The sequence below is a fragment of the Ambystoma mexicanum genome, chromosome 10 (assembly GCF_040938575.1).
Source record: "Ambystoma mexicanum isolate Mex_15411 chromosome 10, UKY_AmexF1_1, whole genome shotgun sequence".
Lineage (NCBI taxonomy): Eukaryota > Metazoa > Chordata > Amphibia > Caudata > Ambystomatidae > Ambystoma > Ambystoma mexicanum.
Genome location: NC_090932.1, coordinates 61,984,582 through 62,003,065, shown reverse-complemented (window position 1 = coordinate 62,003,065; position 18,484 = coordinate 61,984,582).

Below are 18,484 nucleotides of genomic sequence, written 5' to 3'. Positions count from 1 at the left end.
CAAGAAGAAAGGACAGACAGAAACAAGAGCAATTATATCAGGATGAACAAGAAAAGAAAAAGTAAAATGCATGTTAGGGAAAATTCTCCAGAATGGCTAATTTCCCTTACCTACTGAGTCCCTCAGCAGCTTTGCTGGATTTCTAGGATTTATTTTTTTCACCTGGTAAGAGTGTGAGCCTTTTTTCCCACTCTTGCATTTGTTTTTGCTGTGTGTTGTACATTTTGTGTTCATAGACTATGGAGTCTCACCTACTTCATAGGCATCATCTTTTTACTGTATGTCACACAGCACCTTAAGTGCAGTGACACAGGGTTGTCTTTTTAGACTTCCCACTTTAAACTCAATTTTCTGGGACTGACTACTGTCTCCCAGAACATGTAAAGTTTCCATTGACTTTACTAGTCTTTTTAAATTAACAGACCCAGTACAACCTATCTTCCCATAGAGTACTGGAAGGGTAAATAGTTATCCATTTTTGTCTGTCTCTCATGGAACATTATTTCGTTCCACTTTCTTTAAGATTTGGCTGGTGGCAATGGTATCTACCATTTTTTTCCTACCGCAGAATATGAAAATAGCCTTGGTACTGTTTTAGGCTATGTTGGTAGCCTCGAACTGTAACCCGCTGGACCCCATTTACTTTTATTTGGTTCCGGTTGGGCTTATTCACCATTTCTTTTTGTAAAGGTCTTCCTTGTGTTTTACTCTGTGTGCCAAACCAGGTTTGGTTCCTTTGTTCACCGTCCTTTGGCGGGATTCTGCACAGAAGCCCTCCTTAGGCACCTGAGTGTCTGGGTGGACAGGATATGGGGCAGGGGTTTGAGGCCCCCTGCACAAGGTCTCCTTGGATACCCAAGTCACACTCTTGTTTGATTGGCTAGGTGAGTGTCGTGCCAGGACAGCCACTCTGCTGTGTGACTGAAAGCCAGGCTGTGTCAATGGGGGAAAAGTGCATAAAAAGCTGGTCTCTGGGACTTGGAAGGCAGAGTCGCCACTCAATCGAGAGAACCTGAAGAGAAGATGAAGGAAGAGGACTACTGCAACTACTGAAACTCATGTGAAGCCCTGCTGCAGGTCCGAAACGCCTGAAACTTCAACGACAGGGAAGATCTGCAAGGAATCTTCTCCCCTTAAACTGGTGGGACCAACCAGTTCGCCAAACGCCAAGCAAGGCTTCCCTCCTCTGGTCGAATTTGCTGTGCATCAATGCAGTGAACTAGATAGCCAGGAGGACCGGACCCTGTTTGGGTTTTAAGAAGCGCACCTTTTATTTGTCGCTTTGCTCTGCTGCTGGTTTCTTCCCTGGGCAGTGCAGGACCCTGAAGTCTTCCTCCTTCTTGTCAGTCTGACAGTCGCTTCAGGAACCATGAACCTGCAGGACCTGCCAGGAACTTCTACCTCAGCTACAGCATTCTTCTTCATTTAAGGTACTGTTGAAATCCGGTCGTTGGTTCCGTTCCACCGCTGTGAAAGTATTTGAAATCTTTCGCCAATCCGAGGACTTGTCCTTCTCTACTCTTTTAAATAACTTTTCTTCCGACCAACTTCATTTTGAACTCTTGGCAAAGACTTAACCGCAAACTACTCTGAACTGTGTGATCCTCTGCAAAGACTCTGAACCATTAACATTGGCCCAGGCCTATTGATTTGAATCCTAGATGTAGTAAGCCTTTTCTAGATTGCCCTGCCTATTACTTGTTTGTTTGTTTTATTATTTATATTGCGCACCAGACCCAGAGGTATTCGGGCACGAAAGCATAAAGAGGGTTGTTAGGCTTAAGTTTCATAGTGGACAGGGCATTTTTGGGGAGACTTAAGGCAGCTCTCAGGGCATTATTTTGAAGAGTCTGAATTTTGGATGTAATGTATTTGTTGCTGCATATATATAAGGCATTACAATAATCCAATTTGGATAAGATTAGGGCTCTCGCTAAAGTGATGCAGTTATTGGGTGAAAGGATGGGCTTGGCTGCTCTGATTAGCTTGCAAGTGTAGGATGTGGCTAAGGCCATAGCATTTACTTGTTTACCAAAGGTGAGCGTGGAGTCTGCCAAGAGTTTTAACTACCTTGGCCACAGTAATGTTATTGTTGTTGATTATGAGGGAGGCGTAGTTAGGACCTAGTTTTTTAATGTTGGATGGTGTACCTAGAATGAGGAGTTCTGTTTTGTCATCATTCAGGCCTAGACCGTGAGAGGCCATCCATGCCTGGATGATGAGGTCAACTCTGTTCACAATGGCCAAATCCTTGTCATAATCTCCCGTCAACGGGATGAGGATCTGTGTATCATCGGCATAATTTGTGTAGGTGATACCTAGACCATCTAGATCATCGAAAAGGGGCTTTGTGAAGATCTTGTACAGAGTGGGCGATACGCAAGAGCCTTGGGGTACACCGCATGATATAGGCGCGGGGTCCGCAGCTGCTAGAGGAGAGAATACTCGCATTGTCCTGTTATCAAGGAAGGACTGGATCCAAGCAACTGCCTCCTGAGAGAAGCAGGCCGCCGAGACCAGGTGGTTGCAAAGTATTGAGTGGTCCACCAGATCGAACGCGGCTGAAAGGTTGAGGAGTAGTAGGAGTGTCTTACCTTTGTCTCTTAGAGTGTCTATTTGTGCCTTGAGGTCTAAGAGTGCAGTCTCAGTACCATGCTGAGGTCTGAAGCCAGACTGACAAACGCCCAGGAGGTGGTTTTGTTCCAGATGGGGCTGAATTTGTAGGTATGCTACTTTATCCAAGATTTTAAGTAGGAATGGCACTGTGGCTATGGGACGGTAATAAGTGGGATGGAGGGGTCGAGGGTTTGTTTTTTAAGGAGAGAGAGGACCCAGGAATGTTTCTGGTTACTAGGTATGGTGCCTGATGTGAATGAAGCGTTTATAAGTTTTGTGATGAAAGGGGAAAGTTCACGGGCAGCGTTCTTTATAATTTGGGCTGGACATGGGTTGCCTTGACAATTGGAAGGTTTGAGGGTGAGGATAACTTTCTCAACTTCTTTGGTAGATACTTTGCAGAAGTGGAAGCTGGGGGTTAGTGATATGGGAGGAGTTAAAGTAGATTGCAGTTGTGGTAAGATATTCGTGGCAGTCTTAGAGGTGGTACCATTGATATCAGTCTTAGAAGCAGTAATGGTATCTTTTTTATTGTTAATCTTCACCTGGAGCGTTATTATCTTATTGGCCAAGGCATTTTGTACACTCGTGCACCAATGCTTATCCTTAACACAGGAGTCAGGAGCTTGAATGGGGGATTCCACCTCTTTAAGGATGGCGAACAATTATTTGGTATTTGATTTGGCTTGGGAGCTTCAGGAGTTGTAGGATGTTTGTTTAGCTAAGATAATTTCTTTTTTGTAGAGGGTGGCTAGTTTATTCAAGTTATTTTTGCTGAGGTCTGAAGGGTCTGATCTCCAGATTTTTTCGCTTAGACGTTTCCCTTGTCTGATAGCTTTCAGATGAGGCGTAAACCAGGTGTTTAAGTGTTGGCGGGGTTTGCTCTTTCTGATCTTCAGTGGTGCAATTTCGTCTAAAGATGCAAGAATCATTTCATTGTACATTTCTACCATGGTGGCTGGGTCAGTCTGGTCTGAGATGGAGTTTAGTGTAGGAAGGATGAGGGGGATAAGATTTTCAGGAGTAATATTTCTTTTGTTTCTAGTGGGAGCGGCAGGAGCTATGTTGCTAGCATTCATGGGGGGTGTGGCTTCTAGGGTGAAGGATATCAGGTAGTGGTCGGACCAAGGCTGAGGCATTATGGAAGTGATAGTGGTTGGGCACTTGGGTTTCAGCAATCCAGTCAAGGGTCCTTCCTTTAATATGCGTGGGTTCTGTAATCTTTTGGGTGAATCCTAGTTCCTCGAGGGAGTTATTAATCTGTGAGGCATTGGGGTCTAGTGGGTCACTAAATCCGAGGTTGAAGTCTCCTAGGATAAGGCAATGTGAAGAATTTTTTAAATTGTCAGATAGTAAGTTCATGAGGTCTTCCTCAAAGGAACCTAGGGGGCCTGCTGGTCGGTATATCAGATGAATGGTGATAGTTTGATTGTAGGCGATGGTGAGTTTGGCTGTGAGAGATTCACAGGAATTTGTGTTATGGGTTGTGGAAAGTCTTAGGGTTCAGTTGTTCTTAACAATTATAGCAAGGCCTCCACCTCTGGACGTGGTGCGACCCAGTTTTATAAGAGTATAGTTATCTGGAGTGGCTAGCATAATTGCTGGGCCTGCTGCATGGTGAAGCCAGGATTCGGCAATGGCCAGGAGGTCTATGTTTTCATTTTGGATTATATCTGCTATATTTATTAATGCGCCTTTTATGCCAGTTTGGGTGGATAGAGCAGATAGCAGCTGATCTTTGTGTTGGCAGTTCGAGGAGGAAGTGGGATCTCTAAAGGGTCGATGGTTAAGCTGAAGTGGGTGTTGGCCGTTGTTGTCCTTATGGGGTGGGATATTGGTAGTAGACAGGGTGTCCCTAGGGCGATTAGTGTAGAGGTGGGCATTAGTTAGGGGATCATAGATTCTTGGGAGCCTGGAGCGAAGTTTAAAGTTTCTCTGTTGGAGGCTACAAGGTTTAGTGGCCATGCCAGCAAACTCAAGAGGTACACTTACATGTTTTAATTGTTTCTGAGACTGGGACATGTTGAGGTTTTGTAGGGTGATCAGGTTGAGGATAGTTCTGAGTAGAACAGTGTAGAGTGATGGCAAATACATAGTATGTTCGTATAAATGGCTAGAGTGCTAAGAAGGTAAGGCTAGGCAAAGCTGATCATGACAATCAGGGCAAGCTATGAAGGCAGATACCAGGTATTATATTTTTGCACAGTCTGAGAGTGGCTTTGCTGCTTGGGCAGGAATGGGTTGGAGGTGGCTAGTTACTAAAGCATGTTCTCACACAATCTAGATGCGACTTTGCTACTGTAGGCAAAAATATGTTGCCAGTGGCTGGTTGCTAAGCAAATTCTCACACAGTCTCGATGCAGCTTTGGTGCTATAGGAAGAAATAGGTTGGCAGTGGCTAGTTACTTAGACAAATTCTCACACAATCTTGTTGGTGCTGCTTGATTTTGAATAACTTTGTCTTTCCCTCCCTTTTTAAATTACTGGAGTGCCATTTTGCTCACACTTCATTTTGAGCTTAACTTGTCCAGAATTCATTGGTTGGTGTGTAGTGTATTAAGATTGTGATTTTTCAACTGCTTGATAATAGTGAAATGTTTTGTAACTGATGTGTAAATAAATGTATATTCTTTTACTCAGAAACCTCGAGTCAGTGTTTGCTTGAACCATAGTAAAAGCTGTCCTTTCTGTAACTATTGATACTGCTCACTTTACTTTTGGGATAGGTCTGGCTGCTCAGCCATCACTACCACTTTACTGTGTAGTACAGGCTTGTACCAACGGTGAATTTGTACTGTCACTTGTAGTCTTAATTGTGTGTGGTGTTCCCAAAGGGTACTGCATATGATTCTGCCTAACACTGGTGTACAGCGGTGAGGAGCATGTATAGTGATTACACTTAGAGTGCTGCTATTACCTTGGATCAACTAACCACAAGGCTAAACATCACTAAAAAGCAATATCAATCATGTCTGATATGGAAAGCTACAGTCAGGAGACCCTCCTTAGTTACACTGTGGATTATCTGAAAAGTCTGTGTAGAGATAGGAATCTCTCTGTTAAAGGCAAAAAGTTTGAATTGATTGAAAGGTTGTTATAGAAACAAAGTCTGGAGGGTGGGTTGAAATACCTAACCCCTCAGCAAATGTGGAAAATGATGAGGAGGATAATGGGCCTCATTACGACCCTGGCGCAAGACCATGGTGCTATTAGCACCATGGTCCATGCCGGTAAGTTACCGACTCCGCCATGGAGAAAGGGGGAATTACCACCCCATTACAAGGTTGGCGGGGCGGTAATTCCCCCTTCCTCCATGGCCTTTCCCCATTCCCATTTTTGCCCCAGGCTCAATGGGAATGGGGAAGGCGCTAAGTATGGTGCCGCAAATTGCGGCACCGTACTTAGCACCAAGGTCCCTTTGCGAGTCTCTACTTTAACGGCTGGTAAAACCAGCCGTTAAGGTCGGGTCCCGCAAAGGGACCTCGTAATTAGGCGCTAATAGGTTAACGGCGCCGCAGCCTTTTACGGCGCTGTTAACCCATTAGCGCCTGGGTCGTAATGAGGCCCAATGTGTCTATTATTGATGAGTTTGAAGAGGCAGAGGTGTCTCATAATGTAGGCCTCACTGTTCCCTTACCTGCTCAGCAACCTCAACCTTGGTCCACTGGGACCCCTACAGGTCCTACACTCAGTGCTGAATTCATTGCCCTAGAAAAGATGAGGCTTGAATTGGAATTTAAACATCTAAATGTTCAAACTGAACAAAAGCATCAAGAACTTAAGCTCAGAGAAATTGAGACGACGCATGCCTTAGAAATGAAAGAGCTGTCAATTGAAAATGCTTCTCTCCCAGAGTCTTCTAGGTCTTCCAGTCCTAAGAGACCCTGTATGCCTAAAGAAATGGTTGGTATCTATGTGACTATGCTTGATATTTTGGATTGGATGTCAATGTTTGAATATAACCATGGGATTCAAGACACTACAGGGAATCAGTTGCTTCCTTGGCTCTTCTCTAGGCTAACCACTGTTGCATCTGATGTTGTGATGGAGTTGGGGGCGGTGGATAGGATGGATTATGAGTGTGGGAAGCTAGCTTTAATTGCTAAATTTGTGAAGACCCCCTCCCAGTACCATAAGAGGTTTAGGACCCTCAAAAAGCACGATGGTACCCTTTGGGCTACCTGGGTATGTGAATGTTTGAAAAACTTAGATGGTTGGTTTAAGGGTTACAGAGTAAACACTTATGAAGGTATGAGAAATCTTGTTGGAGTCAATTTACGATGCCTGCTCTCCTAAGCTCAGACAGCACTTGGCTGATTCTAAGGAGATAGATCCAAAGAAGGTAGCTAAGGCTGCTGACTTGTGAGTTGCCAACAGGGCTACTCACAAGGATTCTGGTGCAACTCAGAAGAAGGATGAGGGAAAGCAGCCAAAGAAAGATAACAAGGAGAATTCAAATACCTCCAATCCAAAGGAGGGCTCCAAACAGCAACATAAGGGTAAACCACAAGGGAAACCGAATCAGGCTAGTGTACCATCTGGACCCAATTCAGATGGCGGTCATAACAAGCCCCCATTCATCGATGCATTTGGGAAATGTTATATTTGTTGGTCAACTGACCATGTGAAAGTGGATCCCAAATGTAAGGGTAAACCTTCAGAAGTCCACGCTGTCTCCTTAACCTTCCCCCCAGAGGAAGAAGTACATATGGCAAGTGGAAACTTTAACCTACTGAATGATGAACCCATGAGAGTCTCAGCTAGTGTTTCTTTAGTGTCCCTGGGCTTGTGGGAACAACAGAATGTGGATGTCTATAATTCCATCCCAGATAATACTAAAGAGTACTATAAAGATAGTGTTCTTGTGAATGGTCAGGAGACCCCTGCCATCAGAGACACTGGAGCCAGCATAACTGTGGTTGATGAAACATTTTTCAAGGTGGAGGATGTTGCTAAGGCACCCAAACGCCTAACCAAGTTAGCTGGAGGCCCTGTTAACTGCTTCCCCAGTTACCGGCTCTCATTCAGTGTAATGATATGACTGTCAAGATACCTGTTAGTGTACAGAGTGAAGTGCCTGGGAGTGTCCTGTTGGGTAATGACCTGAAAACTCTTGGAGTTGTGTCTAGCACCCCCAGACCTCCCAGTAAAAGGAAACAGTGGCTCACTAGGCCTGCAAGGGAGAGGACCTTGAGAGGCTCTCTGGAGGAGTTTATAGATGAAAACTATCACTCCCAGTCCACAGGAGTTGCTCACTGCTATTTCTGGAAAGAAAGAGGCAAAGGGGAAACCCAAGACCTCCAAGAAAAAGACAGATAGCACCCCTGTGCTACCAACAAGGGCATACCCAAGATTGTCCAGGGTCACACCTGTGACTCCTCCACCTGCTGAGGCAGAGTGAGAGGAACAACCCTGTGTGGTTGATCCAATTTCTGAAGAGTCAGATCTGCAGGAAGACATTGTTTAGTTGGAGATCTAGACTGTGTTGACCATCCTGAGCTCCATTCTTTACTGGCAGAAGGTGGACCCAACAGGGCAGACTTCAGCAAAGGACAAAGAGAGTGTCCTACTCTGGAAGGTCTTCGCCTACAGGCAACTTCTCAGCTCAATGGGCAAGAGCCGGGAAGCAAAGGTTGCACTGGGAAGATGGCCTCTTTTACAGTGAACCGACTGAGTCCATCCCTTGGGACTGCAAAAGACTTGTAGTGCCCCTAGCAAACAGATTCCAGTTCCTACAGTTGGCCCATGAGATACCTTTGGCTGGTCATTTGAGTTTCAAAAAGACCAAGGAAAGGCTCTCCTTATACTTCTACTGGCCTAGATGGGTTCAGAAGTTGACAAATTCTGTAGGAGCTGTCACTTGCGCCATCACTACAATAACCAGAATCCCTTGGGATTCAAATTGAAAAAGTAATTAGCAACACTTGAAAAGGAACTTAGCCAACACAGCCTCCCTGAAGAGAGTTTGAGACTTGAAAGTACTTGGAGGAATAGAACTATTGTGCATTTGAACTGCAGCAGTTGGGATTTAACCCTGGTAATTTTTTAACATTGTTGCGACTTAACCCTGTTATTATTTGCATCTGGGATTTGACCCTGTTATTTTTTTAACTTTGTTGGTATTTAACCCTGTTATTACTCACATCAGGATTAAATGACTGGGAACTAGAGTGCACGCCTGACCTTTTTCTACCCAGTACATAGAGTTCTGGAAAGGGTTAATAGTTATCCCTTTTTGTCTGTTTCTCATGCAACATTATTTTGTTCCCCTTTCTTTAAGATGTGGCTGGTGGCAGTGGTATCTACCCTATTTTTCCTATTGCGGTCTATTTAAATAGCCATGGTACGGTTTTAGGCTAAGTTACCAGCCTTGAACTTAAATCCACTGGACCCCATTTACTTTTATTTGGTTCCAGCTGGGTTTATTCGCCATTTCTTTTTGTAAAGGTATTTCTCGTATTTTACTCTGCACGCCAAACCAGGTTTGGTTCCTTTGTTCGGCGTCCTTTGGCAGGCTCCTGCACAGAAGCCCTTCTTAGGCGCCTGAATGGCTGAGGGGGACAGGATGTGAGGGAGGGTTTTGAGACTCCCTGCACAGTCTCTCCTTGGAGACCCATGTCGCACTCTGTGTGATTGGCGGTGGAGACTGTCCTGCCGGGACAGCCACCCTGCTGTGTAATTGACAGCCAGGCTGGGTGAATGGGGGAAAAAATGCATGGAAAGCAGGTCTCTGGGACTGAGAAGGCAGAGTCACCACTGGATCGGGAGAACCAAAGAGAAGCTGACAGAAGAGGACCTCTACCACGACTGAAACTCCTGGTGAAGCCCTGCTGCGGATCTGAATCTCCAAACTTTGTCGACAGGGAAGATCTGCAAGGAATCTTCTCCCCTTGAGCTGGTGGGACCAACCAGTTCACCAAACTGCAAGCCAGGCCTCCCTCCTCTGGTCAAATTTGCTGTGCTCAGCTACAGTGAAACGGATATCCAGGTGGACCAGACCTGGCTTGGGTTTTAAGGAGCGCACCTTTTATTTGTTGCTTTGTTCTGCTGCTGGTTTCTTCCCTGGGCAGAGCAGGACCCTCCAGTCTTCCTACTTTGTGTCAGTCCGACAGTTGCTTCAGGAACCGTGAGCATGCAGGACCTGCCAGGAACGTCTGCCTCAGCTACAGCCTTCTTCTCCATTTAAGGTTCTGTTCAAATCCGGTCGTTCGTTCTGTCCGACCGCGGTAAAAATGCTTGAAATATTTTCCCAATCCGAGGGCTTGTCCTTCTCTATTCTTTAAAGTAACTTTTCATCCGACCAACTTCGTTCTGAACTCTTGGCAAAGACTTAACCGCAAACTACTCTGAACTGTGTGATCCTTTGTAAAGACTTTGGTCCATTGACCTTGGCCCTGGCCTCTTGATTTGATTTCCTCACTGTAGTTGCCTTTTCTAGATTGCCCTGCTTACGTACTTGTTGGTGCTGCTCAACTTTTGTCTAACTTTGTCTTTCCCTCCCTTTTTAATTGCTGGAGTGCCATTTTGTTCACACTCCATTTTGAGCTTAACTTGTCCAGAATTCATTGGGTGGTGTGTAGTGTATGAAGATTGTGATGTTCAACTGCTTGATAATAGTGAAATGTTTTATAACTGATGTGTAAATAAATGTATATTCTTTTACTCAGAAACCTTGAGACAGTGTTTGTTTGAACCATAGTAATTGCTGTCCTTTGTGTAACTTCTGATACTGCTCACTTTACTCTTGAGATAAGTCTGGCTGCTCAGCCATCGCTACCACTTTACTGTGCAGTACAGGCTTGTACCAAAGGTGAATTTGTACTTACACTTGTAGTCTTAATTGTATGTGGTGTTCCCAAAGGGTACTGCATATGATTCTGCCTAACAATGCAGATGAGCAAAGGAAACGCGACAATAAGCAAAGAGCAGCTGATGATCGTGAAAGGGTAGAACAGAAAAGAATAGAAGAAGAAGAGTAAAAGATACAGGAGAAGAGAATAAAAAGATGGAAAGATGAGGAAATACGAAGGGCAAATTAATGGAGAGATATGAGAAAAATAGAGGATGACAGGGTTAGAGAGGAAGCGAGAAAACAGAGAATTTAATGACAATGTAGAACGCAAGTGGAGACAAAGAGCACACGATTTGGAATATTTAGAAAAGGAAGTCAGAAAGCCGAATCCAGTAGTGGACTGGGAAGATATAGACGATTTTTTCCCTGAGTACGATTCAGTACCGGGTACATCGAGAGCAGATCAAGAAGAGGATTTTGACATGAGAAGCATTGGAGAGACAATCGTTAAGATATATAATGAGATGGGATTAGAAAGGGAAGCTCAGGGAAAGGGAAAAAATGAACGCCTTGAAAGTACTCAGCTGTATGAAAGTGAGGACGCTTCGTGCAGCACAAGACATAGAGAACTGTCTCTAGATAGAATGACTCTGGACAGGAGTGAGGAGGATGAGAGACGTTGCAGAAGTTGGGCACAGGCAATGTAAGATGAAGAAAGGGAAGCCTTTGAAAGGGAAAAAACACAATGTCCCGAGAGGAGTCACTCTACGGATAAGGAAATAATATGGTCAGACATAACTGCGTCCACATCTAAAGCGCTGCAGCCATTAACACCGTCAGACCGGCAAAAGGGACAACCTCACGGTCAGAGGGGGGTGTCGCCTCTGCCTTATGTAAGCAGGCTTAGAGCATTACCAGGTAGACAGCAATGTGGACACATTACCCCTGCGGTAGAAAGACAAATGATGAGAGATGACAATGAGTTTAGTGCGTCACAGTTCCCCTTGCTAGAGAAAGGAGGAACAAGGCCACAGTATATACCATGGCCACAGATGGACAGAGAGAACCTAAAGAATAAGCTCCCAATTTTGACTTCTTGGGCTGGAAAGTGGATACATGAGTTAGAATAAATTTAAGGGAGGCAATATGTTAGCTATAGGGGATATTAAGGGTGTTTTGATCGCCATGCTTGGTGAGAGAGCTGATGACGTTTGGAGAAGGGCAGGTTACCCTTGTGTGACTACAGTTAACACTGCGCACGACGGAGCGCTGTTTCATAATTGCAGAACTGCGGTATGGAAAGTGCTTAGAGTGCTATATCCAGATATGTCTGATATGGAAGCTATAATGATGCAACAAATGAAGGAGGGATAGGATATCTTGCTTTACATTCTGACTTTTCAAGACACGTGGGTACGTGAAACATGTGAATCTTGTGGGAAATCTATACCCATGTTCAATCATATATTGTGTCAAGGGCTGCCAGAGCAAGTGCAGAAGCAGCTCAAGAAATTAGTGGGTGTGGAATCCAAGCCATGGTCAGAAATACAGCTGACCATTGCACATCCTTGCAGGCTGTTGCAAGAGACAAATCTCAAGAAGGACGATGCAAGGAAAGGCAAAGAGGCTAAATTAGTGCAGAAGAAATTGTCAAAATACGCCATTGAAGGGGCAATGTTAACCAGTGCAGACAGATCTAACGAACAGTAGGTGAATAATCAAAGGCAGTTAGATCAAAGAAATAATGGGTTTGCTTCAAGAGGTAGGGGCTTTCGAGGTAGGGGATGCCAAAGTAATCAAGGGAACTGGCAGAATAATCAGGGAAGCTTTCTGAATAACCAAGGTGGGTTACAGACTATGTAAGGTGGACATCAGAGTATGCAAAATGGGCAAATTATCAGACCACCTTCCACATGTTGGGCGTGTGGAATGACAGGGCATCTAACGCGCATGTGCAGGAGCCAAGGGGTGGTACAGAATGACCAATTCTCGAGAGGAAGGATGGCAAACCCACCTGTGTACACACAGCAGGGTGGAAATGGATTTGCGCAGAATCAAACTGTGCAGCAGCAAGTGCCGAGAGTGCAGCAAATAGTGACCAATTCTCCACAAGGACAGTCTCACCAATACCCCATGCAGCTTCAACAAACCACAGGCAAAGGACAAGTATTGAATCCCAGAGCAGGAAATGTCATTATTGATGGAGGAAATCCATTCACAAACAATGGGAACGAGGTTATACATGGACTAAGAAAGCTCACTGAGAGACCTGATTTGTTCCATTCTATCAGTGACACCAGACCCTCATGAGGAACCAAGAGTAAATGTCACTATAGGAGGCAAGGAATATTTGTTCTTAGTGGACACGGGTGCGACACGCTCGTGTATACATGAGGGCAAGTTTTCTTTATCTGGCAATGCCATGAATATCCAAGGTTTTACGGGAGCTACGAGTCATGTTCCTTTTACTAAAGAACTTCCAGTTTCTATAGAAGAATGTGACATGAAGGTGCCACTGCTTTATTCAAGGCAAATACCTGTCAATATATTGGGACGAGGTTTGATGACGAAGTTAAATATGACAATCTTGTTCACTGAGGAAGGCATAGTGTGTTCAACACCGGGAATGCATTATTTAAACGTGTGCAAAATGATTAGAGCAAACGCAGGACGAATGGCTATGAGAGCTATTCCATTGGAGCCTGAAATGTTTGCATATGGAGTGCGCATATTGATGTCATGGCTGCCAGGCCTAGCAGACAAAACAATGAGAACTCCTGATGAATTTTATTTAGACCCAGGATACCTATGCATGAGAAAAAGGGACAAGTATTTCCCTTAGTGATACAAGCAGCCATAGTGCGAGGAGAGATGGTTTTGCTTGATGGCTGTGATGATGAAGGCAGACAATGTTGTGCGGATATCACCATTGGGGAGGGTTACAGAATGACTGACATCACTGATGCCGATCTGTTTGAGGATCAGTCAAGTGAGGATGAGGTAATCTGTGAGATGAACATTATTTATTGGGTAAAAGTAATCAAAAGAGAGGTGCCTCAGAGAATGATGCAAGCACGAAAACCTCCTGAATATTTTGAGGAAGACATTGCTAAGCTGCCTGTTTCATTATGGACCACAGGCCCCTATGATGTAGGCTTACTAAAAGGGGTTGGAGAAGTGAAGATTAAATTGAAACCAGGAGCAATTTTACCAAGAGCATGACAGTATCCCATGTCTAAGGAAGCAGATGAAGGAATTTTTCAGACAAATTCCACCATGATGGATCAGGGCATCTTAGTGACATCAGAGTCATCATGCAATACTTCGATATACCCAGTGAAAAAAGGAAAGGGAGGGTCTTGGACGCTAGTACAAGATTTTTACCCGATAAACCAGATAGTAGAGGCCGAGTTCTCTCTACTCCCTAACCCGTCTACAATTCTGTGTAATATACCTGTTGATGCACGTTATTTCACGGTGATTGACTTGAAAAATGCTTTTTTCTCAATCCCATTGCATGAAGACTTGCAAGATCTGACATCTTTCACCTTCAGACAAGTACGTCTGAAAAGCACAAGGCTGCCCCAGGGGTACTGTGAGTCCCCTTCAATTTTCAATAGAGTCCTACAGATGGACTTGAGTAACATTGCATTAGAAAGCATTGTTTTGCAATATGTGGATGACATCCTAGTTTGCAGCATCACAGAGGATGAGTGCAGACGCGATTCAGTTCAGCTGATGACTATACTTGCTGAGAAAGGATATAAAGTTGACAAGGAAAAGTTAAAGTTAAAATTAAAATATTCTCAACAAGAGGTGTTATACATAAGCCAATTGATTTCACATGAGGGAAAAAAGGTCACTCCTGAAAGAGCTGAGAAAAAAATTGTGTGGATTGAGGCAATGAAAGAAGGGTTTGATGAATTGAAAAAAGCTATTTGCCCGGCTCCAGTTTTAGGGATTCTCAATTATGCAGAGGAATTCTACTTATTTTCACACACAATGATAGCACTGTTATGACAGCAGGGCTGACACAGAAAACCACATTGGGGTACAAGTCCCTGGCATACTACAGTGGGATTCTAGACCTAGTAATGAGAGGTAATTTCCCTTGCGAACAAAGTGTGGCCGTGTTCGACATGGAAAAGCCTACAACCATTGTCATGGGATGCCCCATGACGTTATTTGTCGAGCATGCATTATTTGCCATTTTAGAGAAACCAAAAGGCACATTGACTTCACAGAGAGCTTCTGCCTATGAGGTAGTTATATCAAATCCAGCGATTAAAATAGTTTGATGTAAGATTGTGAACCCAGCTATGTTTATAGCCAAGCCATTTACTGAAGAGACCCAATATATGATTACGCGAACTATGTTGAGTTCTATGATGAAATTCAGAGAATAAAAGAAAATCCACTTGCAGAGGGAGGGACTGTCTTCATTGCCGGTTCCTCAAGAATTTATCAAAATGACGGATAAAGATATACAGGTGCTGCTGTGGTAAAGCACAAAGCAGATGGAGAATTTTGGGTGCTTATTAGTGCACGATAACCATCTCATTATTCAGCACAAGCTGCAGAGTTAGTAGCATTGATACTTGCAATAGAAAGCCATGAAATAATGATTGATGTGGAAATGCCTGATGTGTATGAGAAAATGGTTGCTGTAATAGATGAGCCGGAAGGCTACATTAATTTGTCTAACACGCAGTTAATGGAGCTCCAAGGGGAGGCATCGCAGGAAGAAAAGAATCTTTGGAAGTGAAGAGGGTGCTCTTTAAACCCCTCTGAGGCTCTGTGGTGACAAGACAGCACTGGTAAACCGGTGATGCCTATAGCCTTATTGAAAATAGCACTGTAACAGTTACACTATCCAACGCATGTAACAAGAGAGAACCTAGCAGCAACAATTGCTGAAGACTGGTTTGTACCAAACCTAGTGGAGCATTTTGCTTTTTTTATGATAAATTGCATAGTCTGTCAGATGTTCACAGCTGGGCATACACTACGTGTAATCAGGGGCGTCATTCCAAGATATAACAGTCCTTTTCAGCACTTGCATATCGACTATGTCGACATGAAACCAGTATGTAACGGGTACAGGTATTTAATTGGTCTGCTGTGTCCATTCTCTAGGTGGATAGAGGCAGGTTCATGTACACACCCAGACTCTACCTGTGCGGCTAAATTATTGGTGAGGAAAGTGTTTCCCAGATGGGGAGTTTGCAAAGTAATGAGAGCAGATAATGTTCCTCATTTTGTTAACACAGTGTTTGAGCAGATCACCTTGTTGCTTGGTATAAAGCACAAGCTTTCTTAAGCGTATCATCCGCAAAGGAAATGGTATATGCAACAAGCTCAATGGCTTGTTAAAGGAAAGGAGAGCCAAGTTGAAGCTTACTCTGAAAAAAGGGTGGTTGCACTGCCTTCCACTGGCATTGTATGCACTCAGAAACCAGACAGGTTCTGTCCACCATCTTACGCCGCATGAGATTGTGACTGGCAGAAGAATGAGAACGCCTTTAACTGACTAGAGCTAGATTTGATGCTCAACCAAGTGCAGAAGTATTAGGGTTGAAATTACAGAATTACCTGAACTGTTTAACATCTAGTTCTTCTGTAATTTCAGGACAGTTGCAGAGACGCGGGTGCAGGGCAGTACAAAATGCAGAAGGAGATGCTTCAACAGACAAGCTTCAGGAATTACGTGTGCCTCAATTATACCCTGGGGACACCGTCCTAGTACGCAATCACACAAGGAAAAAGTGGGACGAGCCAAGATTCCAGTGAGCTTTTATTGTGGAGGACATAACGCCATCTGCCGTTTGGTTAGAAGGAAGAACAGCTTGGATCTTCCTCGGCAATATAAAGCTATATACTGGAGAAACCCCTCTTCCCTCCCTCCATCACAAAGAGACTACAGACAATGGGGTAGAACCAAAGCACGTGCAGACAAGATCTATGACGAGGAAGAAGGACGCATAACCAGAAAGGTGGAAAGAATCAAGGAACTTTTGTTTTGAACTGTGGCTTCCCTTTGAGCAAACAATTATATAAGGGAAAAAGGGACACCATTCGAACACTCTGTGCATCCTAGTTGCAGGGTAAAAGAAAATATTTGCATTCATAGAGCCGCAGTAGCTTGTTGACTTTGGACCGAGGCATACTGAAGCCTTAATAAGAACGTTATGCCAGACTTTGATCGAGGATATACAAATTGGAAGAGAATACAGTATCCAGATTAATTTAATACAGAGTTTTTGTTTGGACTTATTCCTGGTGTCACACAATAGTGACCTCACTAGAAATATACTTACCTACTTCAAACTAGTACTTAGGTTGTACGTACCCTTCGTTGGTGGGGAGACTTACCAACATAACAGAATTTCTGCAAGATCCTGATAATGAAAAGACGATATTGAACTTGCTCACAGCTATCACAGAGCAGTTTTTGTTATTACTGGAGTACAGTGAAGACAAGGAAAATGTCCCTATCACATGAAGCAGCTCATAGACTGGTCAGTGTGGTGTTCTTTTGCTTAATTGAGGACTTTGCAGATCTTGTTGGCAGATGCACAGATGTGTTGACATTTCTTCATGATCCAAGAAACACTGCAGATCTAAACGTGATCCTGAATGGCATCATCATTCAAGTAGCACTCTATTCTGAGCGAAATCACAGAAGGGTGTAGAAACTTTCATTCGAGGGACAGATCGAGAAAGTGTTGACAAGGAATACACTTTTGTTCATACTGACACGGAAGCAACATGTCATCTGCGGTGAAGCAGATTTGAGGCATTGATTGGGAGCTGGTCTATATGGAACATGTTGTATGAACTGCTGATTTTATTGCTTCGTTTGGATCATTCACGTTGTGAAGCAGAACTGGTTCCAGATACAAGAGACAGCCTTTTTACTATTCAGCCAAGGACAACGTGGTCCAGAACTATTGGTCAGCAAACAGAGGTTGCAGTGTCCAGAAGCAAATGATGATGATAATAATGTATTAAGAATGTTTGCTCCCTTAGATGATCAACATGGCAACAAAAGTAGCATTGTGCTTCCGCATGAGGAAAGATGTCCATATTGTCCCAGAAGCAAGTTATGTAACCTCACCTACAGATGCATAAACTATGCATGCATCATATTCACAATCATATTTTTGTCATTTATGGTTAGAACAGCTTTTCTCATTGGTGCACATGGAGCCCAGACTCCTATGCACCCACCTGAGAGCAAAGTGGATGTACGTATAGTACCTACAAGGTATCCCAGACCCTATATAGTCATTCCTGTTCCAAGAAAGAATGATAGAGTGACTGAGCTTGAAATGGATGCGGTAAGCAATGATACACACACAACACCTGTTTTGGCAAATGTGTTGAAACGCCGGAGAGAGGGTTGGCAAAGCAAACAAGATAAGAGGTTGACCTACACAAATAATTAGTACTAGTACACCTGGTTTAGTGTCAATGACCCCAGAACCAACCTCCAGAAATGGGGATTATTTGAACAAATAGTGATGAGAGACTTTATGCCTGAAAGAGTTGCGAGACATATGAGAAAAAATTAGCTTTCCAAGACAAAAGAGGTACCTGCAGGCACATCCCACCCACTGATGGATGTACCTAAGTATCTTCTAGTAGGAAGAAGATACACAGATGTGCTCCTTGATACACTCGAGGAAGCTCATTTCATTTCAAGAGAGTAAGACCCAGAAGAAATACACAAGAAGACAACTATGAACAGAATGATTACCTGGACAGTACAGCACATTTGGGAAACAACATATGGTACCAACATATGAAAGAAGTAGGAAGGCGACCTTCAGATGAGGAATGCTTTGTGTGTGCACTTCTGCCATACAGTATGGGAAAGACAAAAATCTTCATAGCTATTGAAATAGATGTCCAGACAGCACACTGTGTGTCACATATAGAAATGTGCAAGACCAGAGGTCAGTTCATGGGCTGAGATACCCACATCAAATTGGCTACAGAATGGACAGATCCAGATGAAGATGATAATGTGCAAGACTCAAAGACAAGAGACAGGGAACACGCAAAGGATCATGT